Source organism: Oncorhynchus keta, chromosome 26 (assembly GCF_023373465.1).
Source record: "Oncorhynchus keta strain PuntledgeMale-10-30-2019 chromosome 26, Oket_V2, whole genome shotgun sequence".
Lineage (NCBI taxonomy): Eukaryota > Metazoa > Chordata > Actinopteri > Salmoniformes > Salmonidae > Oncorhynchus > Oncorhynchus keta.
Genome location: NC_068446.1, coordinates 10471142 through 10480116, shown reverse-complemented (window position 1 = coordinate 10480116; position 8975 = coordinate 10471142). Strand labels below are relative to the sequence as shown.

The 8975-nt window shown below is 40.4% G+C and overlaps 1 long non-coding RNA gene across 1 annotated transcript; it reads right to left on the bottom strand.

Annotated features, from left to right (window-relative positions):
* Positions 1-2548: 2548 nt before the first annotated feature.
* On the bottom strand, positions 2549-3773 carry LOC127912229 (uncharacterized). Its single transcript, XR_008081592.1, has 3 exons — positions 3361-3773; positions 3136-3244; positions 2549-3026 (listed from the first exon to the last, which is right to left on the bottom strand). It is a non-coding gene; the product is annotated as an uncharacterized LOC127912229 (long non-coding RNA).
* Between the last annotated feature and the right edge of the window lie 5202 nt (positions 3774-8975).

The window sequence follows — 8975 nt, the reverse complement described above, 5'->3', positions numbered from 1 at the left end:
CCATAGAGACAGAGTTCAGGGGTTCCCAAACATTTTTGGCCCACGACCCCATTTTCATATAAAATTCTCACAACCCCAACAAAATGAAAAAATGATGGAATTAACAGCCAATGTTAATTTAAAAATAATAATAATTGGGGTTATGACAGTAAATTGCAAATTAGTCTGACTTCCTTCCCATTCCTTCCCACTTCCTTCCTGACTTCCTTCCCATTCACTGTGGGAATGATTAAAGTGCAACGGTCAAGTATGGCCTTTTACCGCGATTTAAGGGCGCTCTCTGGTTGAAACGTAACTTTAGATTTGAATAATTTTCATTTAGATTTGTAACCTCTTGAAGACAGGGGGCACTATTTTTATGTTCAGAAAAATAAAGTTCCCAAAGTAAACGGCCTATTTCTCAGGACCAGATGCTAGAATATGCATATAATTGACAGATTAGGATAGAAAACAGTTTCCAAAACTGTCAAAATATTGTCTGTGAGTATAACAGAACTGATATTGCAGGCGAAACCTTCAGAAAAATCAAACCAGGCGGTGGCTTGTATTTTGAAAACGCCATGTTCCATAGCCTCCCATTGCTCCATTTAAATAATATATGCCATTTCGCAGACGCTTTTATCCAAAGCGACTTACAGTCATGTGTGCATACATTCTACGTATGGGTGGTCCCGGGAATCGAACCCACTACCCTGGCGTTACAAGCGCCATGCTCTACCAACTGAGCTACAGAACCCGGGATATCAACCAGATTTCCCATCGCTTCCTCAAGGTGTCAGTCTTCAGACATAGTTTCAGGCTTTTATTTTGAAAAACGAGCCAGAACGATAACATCCCGTCAAGTGGTCACATTTGCGGTTGATATATTATCGATTATATATTTTAAAAACAACCTGAGGATTGATTACAAAAACATTTGACATGTTTCTGTGGACATTACGGATATTATTTGGAATTTGTCTGCATTGTCGTGACCGCTCTTTCCTGTGAATTTCTGAACATAATGCGCCAAACAAACTGAGGTATTTTGGATGTAAAAATAATCTTTATGGAACAAAATGAACATTTGTTGTGTAACTGTGAGTCTCGTGACAGAAAACATCCGAAGATCATCAAAGGTGAACGATTAATTTGATTGCTTTTCTGATTTTCGTGACCAAGCTACCTGATGCTAAGTGTACTTAATGTTTTGTCATGTGATCGATAAACTTATACAAACGCTTGGATTGCTTTCGCTGTAAAGCATCATTTCAAAATCTGAGACGACAGGTGGAATAACAAAACGCTAAGCTGTGTTTTGCAATATTGCACTTGTGATTTCATGAATATGAATATTTTTTATAATATTATTTGACTGAGGCGCTATGCTATTCAGCGGTTGCTGATGACAATTATCCCGCTTAAGGGATGGGTAGCGTCAAGAAGTTAAGGTCAACTGCACAATGATTGAGAGACCAAGATTCTTTTTTTTTTTTACAGGATTTTTAAAATTCTTCCACGACCCCATTTTTACTCCGTGTTGTCTGTTCATACTGCTATGCTTTATCTTGGCCAGGTCGCAGTTGCAAATGAGAACTTGTTCTCAACTACCCTACCTGGTTAAATAAAGGTGAATATATATATAAAATATATATATATATAAAATATATATATATATATATAAAAATATATTTATATATATTTATATATATATATATTTATATATATATAAATATATATAAATATATATTATATATATTTATATATATAATATATATAATATATATAATATATATATATATTTATATATATTTATATATATTTATATATATATATTTATATATATTTATATATATATATATTTATATATATAATATATATAATATATATTTATATATATTTATATATATATAAATATATATATATATATAAATATATATAAATATATATATATATAAAATATATGGATTCAGCTACTAGTATAAGAACAAGCATAGATATGGAGTCAGTAATCTACAAAACCCAGAACTAAAATCTTGCGTAATTGCTTCCGATGCTCAATTAAGTTCTGGGAGCAGACTAACGCAAAGTCTTCACCCTGAGGGAAACTCTCTGAAAGTTTCAAGCAGGGCCAAATGTCCCCTCCTTCCAAAATTTGAAAGATCGTGATTTGCGAAATCGTGATTTATCCAAATGATCCGTGACAAAAAAATCTGCGTACCGGAACAAAGTTATTTGTTGGTCTTGCATCCCACAGTCTCTATTACATGCATCTGTCCATGAGAGATTACGGATTCAGTGATACTATTATAAGAACACAGATCATGTTAGCCTGTCTAGCCTTACCTGCCTATATCAGGGATGGAAGCTACAAAAAAAACTGAACTCCTCACAGGCGGCAGCAGTGGCTCATGGGTCTGCATATCCATACCCACAAACATGCAGTCAGAGCCGGCCCTAGCCTTTTGCCCCCCAGCCCCTTTCCACCCTACCTTGCGAGCAAGACATTTTAGTGGCCCTCCTCTTGACAGCGGAGAGAACAAATGTCATTTCCTGCTAGTTTACACATTTTGCCATGGGACGTAGAGAAAATGTTGCAATGTTATAACTCATTTTCATGCAATTCTACTCATTTTGCAATGGGGTGGGGAGAGAAATGTTTGCAGATTTTAGTGATAATTAAGTGTCTGTCAGTGACTTAAGAGAAACTGCTGAAGCAATAACCCATTTTGAAATTGGCACATTGTGTATTCTACTATTCTAACTCGCAACAGTAAGAACCACGACTGAGTTCCAAAAAGATATATATTATGATCCGCAGGCCTACAAAAGGAGGGCCCCGAGCGACAGTTGACCATCCCTGGCCTATATCTATACTGAGCATGATTAAGCTCATCAGTGTTAAAGACTGAGTTGAGTTAGTTTAGTACGCACTATGAAGAGGTTCTTGGTGGGTCCGTCGTGTTGAGACACGTTCCTGATCATCTTCATGATCAGAACATCCTTTAGCTTCAGACCCCTCTTCATCAGCATCTTCAGACCATTACCTAGGGACGTAAAAACAGGATTAGAAGTGTGTGTGTGTGTGTGTGTGTGTGTGTGTGTGTGTGTGTGTGTGTGTGTGTGTGTGTGTGTGTGTGTGTGTGTGTGTTTTACCTTCACAGATGACCTGTGCATTCCTCTTGTTGGCAGCCAGGTTGATGCAGAAGGAGATGAGCTCAGGGTCCATGGGGCTCTCACCACAATCAAACAGCATCTTCATCAACTGTCAAGCAATCAAATAATACATAAATCAATCAATTCATCAATACCAATTCATCATCAATCATTATAGCTAGCCAGAAGTCAGTCAGTGTGTTATGGGTGTCTCTGTTCCCAAACCTTTCTCTATTTGAGGATGGATGCATGCTTGGTGACATCATTGGCTGAATGACATCACCATGTTGATGACACTGGTCTACACATCGTCCATACAGTCATTTAGTGGGTCGCCATGGTGACACACACTGGGTTAACCGCAGAGTACGGAAACAGAAAGGCCTTTCCTGAAGTGAGCAGATAAGTAGAGGGTATAGGAACAGTCATTTCTGTCTAATCAGGTCTGTGCCAAGACCCTGCAGGGGACTACTGAGAGGGCTTGCAAACAGATGGAGGAGAGAGGTGGACATAGGGAGATGGAAAGAGGACATTCCATGCCTGCTTGCAATTTGTCCATTTCTCCACAATCCAAAGGCCTCTGATTCATATAGAGCATCCTACAGTCTCCTTCAATTACGTCAAAAGACAGTAAGCTTCAGGTCCTTAGTGATGATGATGGTGGATGTGTGTGTATTTGTACATGTGTGGAGGGGGCGGTGAGGGGAAGACGTGCTGAGTGGAGCAGAAGAGGGGGCTAGGCCACCAGTTAACACCCTGGAAGTCAACTACAGAGAGAGGTGCAGGTCCACAAAGGAGTTGCTCCCAGCCCTTGTCCTCTGCTCCCCCTCTTTCCTGCCAAGTCTCCCAGCACTCCTGCTCTGATTTAACATTAAACAGGAAAGGCTTTAAGCAGGGGCACTGCAGGTCCGCTCCTGTGAGGAGTCAGAAGTGTGCAATCCTACTAACACACACACACACACACACACACACACACACACACACACACACTCGCATCAGGTATCACATACCAGGGGCCCTGGACCCCAAATCAGCCCCGTCTAGACTGTCTGGCACCTGCCTCTGCTTATTTACCACAGCATAGCCAGAGGAGGCTTAGCGCCACACTACACAGCAGAACCTCCATCACTCCCCTCCAGCCTCCACTCCTTCCTTCCCTTCCCCCCTAACCCTGCACAGCCCTTCGCCCCTTCCTCTCCCTCATAACCCCATGTCCGGCCTCTCCCTCCCAGCCCGGAACTGACCCCACCAGAAGTGGAAAGGATTGGGTCAGGTCTTGCCCCAGGCCCAGGGGAAGAGGTAGAGAGGTGAAGGGCAGAAAGTAAAGGAGTAGGGGAGGCAGAGAGGAAAAGGTTGAGCTGGCCAAAGGGCAGGGGCAGAGAGGAAAAGGTTGAGCTGGCCAAAGGGCAGGGACAGAGCAGAGGTAGCCTGATGAGGAAGCGTGTCCAGTGGGTATGACAGTATTTGAAGGTATTTTATGTTTCTGAATAATAATAATATAATAATAAATATAATAAATAATAAATAAATAATAATAAAAGTTCTAAATGTGCTTTGAGTAGTGCATGACCCTAGGGTGGAAACACATACATTATAAGTGATTTTGAAGGGGCTTTCTCCATTCTAATTGTTGTAGTGTTCAATCCAACTTCAAACAAAAAAATATTATCAGTATTTTCATACATTTCTGCATTTCCTGCACTTTTGTTATCATTTCCACACAGTGACCTGCAGGGCTGCATGATATGGGCAAAATTCTATAGATGGAATATAGTGGGCAGCACCTTGAATATATTGATGTTTGACATGACAGCAAATGAATAAGCCAGGAAATAATTATTGGGTAGGAACCAAAAGTGCTGGTCAGTGTTTCTAACTGACCCTTAATTAGAAGTGACATGTATTCTTACCTCATGTAGCTAGCAAACATTAAAGACAGTACAGTATGAAGATGAAGGCAGAAACGGCTTCTCCAATAGAAATCCCCGATCACACTAGACGGCGATGTCATAGTGACGCTGGCTAGCTAAACTCGTGCACAAAAATACGTCATTGAGTTCGCTGTATTATTCTCGCTGACAAACTGCGGATGTGCAGACCGTCAAATCAAGACTTTCCTTAGATACAGTGCCTTGCGAAAGTATTCAGCCCCCTTGAACTTTGCGACCTTTGCCACATTTCAGGCTTCAAACATAAAGATATAAAACTGTATTTTTGTGAAGAATCAACAACAAGTGGGACACAATCATGAAGTGGCAGCGACATTTGTGGATATTTCAAACTTTTTAACAAATCAAAAACTGAAAAAATTGGGCGTGCAAATTATTCAGCCCCCTTAAGTTAATTACTTTGTAGCGCCACCTTTTGCTGCGATTACAGCTGTAAGTCGCTTGGGGTATGTCTCTATCAGTTTTGCACATCGAGAGACTGAATTTTTTCCCATTCTCCTTGCAAACAGCTCAAGCTCAGTGAGGTTGGATGTTTTTGTGAACAGCAGTTTTCAGTTCTTTCCACAGATTCTCGATTGGATTAAAGGTCTGGACTTTGACTTGGCCTTTCTAACACCTGGATATGTTTATTTTTGAACCATTCCATTGTAGATTTTGCTTTATGTTTTGGATCATTGTCTTGTTGGAAGACAAATCTCCGTCCCAGTCTCAGGTCTTTTGCAGACTCCATCCGGTTTCTTCCAGAATGGTCCTGTATTTGGCTCCATCCATCTTCCCATCAATTTTAACCATCTTCCCTGTCCCTGCTGAAGAAAAGGCCCAAACCATGTTTCACCATGTTTGACAGTGGGGATGGTAGGTTCCATGATGAGCTGTGTTGCTTTTTACGCCAAACATAACGTTTTTTGCATTGTTGCCAAAAAGTTCAATTTTGGTTTCATCTGACCAGAGCACCTTCTTCCACATGTTTGGTGTGTCTCCCAGGTGGCTTGTGGCAAACTTTAAACGACACTTTTTATGGATATCTTTAAGAAATGGCTTTCTTCTTGCCACTCTTCCATAAAGGCCAGATTTGTGCAATATACGATTGTTGTCCTATGGACAGAGTCTCCCACCTCAGCTGTAGATCTCTGCAGTTCATCCAGAGTGTGATCATGGGCCTCTTGGCTGCATCTCTGATCAGTCTTCTCCTTGTATGAGCTGAAAGTTTAGAGGGACGGCCAGGTCTTGGTAGATTTGCAGTGGTCTGATACTCCTTCCATTTCAATATTATCGCTTGCACGGTGGTCCCTTGGGATGTTTAAAGCTTGGGAAATCTTTTTGTATCCAATCCGCTTTAAACTTCTTCACAACATTATTCTCGGAACTGCCTGGTGTGTTCCTTTGTTCTTCATGATGCTCTCTGCGCTTTTAACGGACCTCTGAAACTATCACAGTGCAGGTGCATTGATACGGAGACTTGATTACACACAGGTGGATTGTATTTATCATCATTAGTCATTTAGGTCAACATTGGATAATTCAGAGATCCTCACTGAACTTCTGAGAGAGTTTGCTGCACTGGAAGTAAAGGGGCTGAATAATTTTGCACGCCCAATTTTTCAGTTTTTGATTTGTTAACCTGTTAAGTCGGACCCTCTACTTTTTCGAACATTCTGTTAAAAATCGTGCAACATTTCAGCGCCCTGCTACTCAGGCCAGGAATATAGTATATGCATATGATTAGTATGTGTGGATAGAAAACACTCAGACGTTTATAAAACTGGTTTAATCACGGCTGTGACTATAACAGAACGTGTGTTTCATCGAAAAGTGCAGGAATATCTGATCACTGAAAATGGAAAAAAATATCCATCCGCGACTTCAAGGAATTGTTCAAAGTGAATCGAATTAAATGAGGCCGAGGTTGAAGTGCCTACAGCTTCCACACGTTGTCTAGAGTCTTGTCATTTGTTTCGCAATTGATTTTTGGTCTAACTGAATCAAGGGAATCGATTCCCTCCGGTCTCCGACCGGATGTTTTGGTCGAGCTCTCTAAGACATTTTTTCGAAACAGACACCTATAGAATTGACATCGCCTCCTGATGAATTTTATCGCTTATTAACGTGTACTAATACCTAAAGTTGCATTAAAAAAGTATTTCGAAGTGTTTTGTGAAAGTTTATAGTCAAGTTTTTTCATTTTAAAAAATGACGTTACGTTATGAAACGCTATTTTTTTCCGTTTATCACACAGTCTTCATAGATCGATATCTAGGCTATATATGGACCGATTTAATCGAGAAAAAAAAGACCCAATAGTGATTATGGGACATCTAGGAGTGCCAACAAAGAAGATGGTCAAAGGTAATGAATGTTTTATATTTTATTTGTGCGGTTTGTGTAGCGACGACTATGCTAATTATTTTGTTTACGTCCCCTGCGGGTCTTTTGGGGTGTTACATGCTATCAGATAATAGCTTCTCATGCTTTCGCCGAAAAGCATTTTAAAAATCTGACTTGTTGCCTGGATTCACAACGAGTGTAGCTTTAATTCAATACCCTGCATGTGTATTTTAATGAACGTTTGAGTTTTAACTAATACTATTAGCATTTAGCGTAGCGCATTTGCATTTCCAGAGCTCTCTAGATGGGACGCCTGCGTGCCAGGTAGGACCAAGAGGTTAAAAAGGTTTGAAATATCCAATAAATGTCGTTCCACTTCATGATTGTGTCCCACTTGTTGTTGATTCTTCACAAAAAAATACAGTTTTATATCTTTGTTTGAAGCCTGAAATGTGGCAAAAGGTTGCAAAGTTCAAGGGGGCCGAATACTTTCGCAAGGCACTGTATTTATTTTGAACAAAAATGAAAACGTGTCAGTTTCTCACATTCACGAGGCTAGAGTAATAACATGTTCAACTACTTAAGACTTTGCTCGAATCTAGGTTCAGATGTTTTTTTTAACGAAGGAAGAATGTCACTTCTCTCATTGACTTTCCAAACCGCAAACCCCGGTCTGATCTACTTGGTCTATTTCGCATCATTGCGTTCGCAATGATGCGATCTGCGTTTAGGAAACTCTGTGCCAACACATTCATGCTTCACCTTATTCCTCTGATTCAGAAGATACCGTTGCATAAACATGCTTACCTACCTACACCAGCACTGGTACCACGGTTACGTTTGCTCTGATTATTAGTACATTTAGCAAGCTAGCTACCCATCTAACTAGCGATTAGCATTAGCAGCTAACAATATTTATTTTAGTCACCACTTTGCTAAGAAAAGACAAAACTAGCAGACAGTAAGATACACAAACTAATAGTGTCATTATATAATGCTTGGGGAAAGCAGCATGTCACCAATATCTTGTTGCATCTATCTGACCATGCAGACTGCAGAGCAAACAACAAGAAAGTGCTTGGATGACAGGGGGGCAGGGCTTGGTGTGGGAAGTGGCATGCAACAGGAGGGAGAAAAACAACTCAAGTAGAAAACGGAGTAAACAAAAAAAATGTGTTTACATTACACGTGTCAAAGTTGGGTATCATATTTAACAAACCAAACACTGATATACCATTATAGAAGGTAAAGTAAAATCCAAACCGTACATCAATACCTATATAGTAAAATACTGTAAACTCGCCTCAGCTAGCAAAAGGACCATCCCAGGTAGAGACAGAGAAAGAGCAAGAGAATGAGAGAGGTCCTGGGTCAAAGGCCACTTCTCTCCAGTCATGCTGTTACCCAACATTCCCTCCTGACCCCCGCAGAGGGGCAGACCCACGGGCGACATGACCCACGAAACAAACAACCCTGTTTATGAGCATCCGGGCCCCCATTTACACCCAATCTCACAAGACAAACAAAATAAGCATTTAACTAATCTCATCAATGATGAAAGACAGA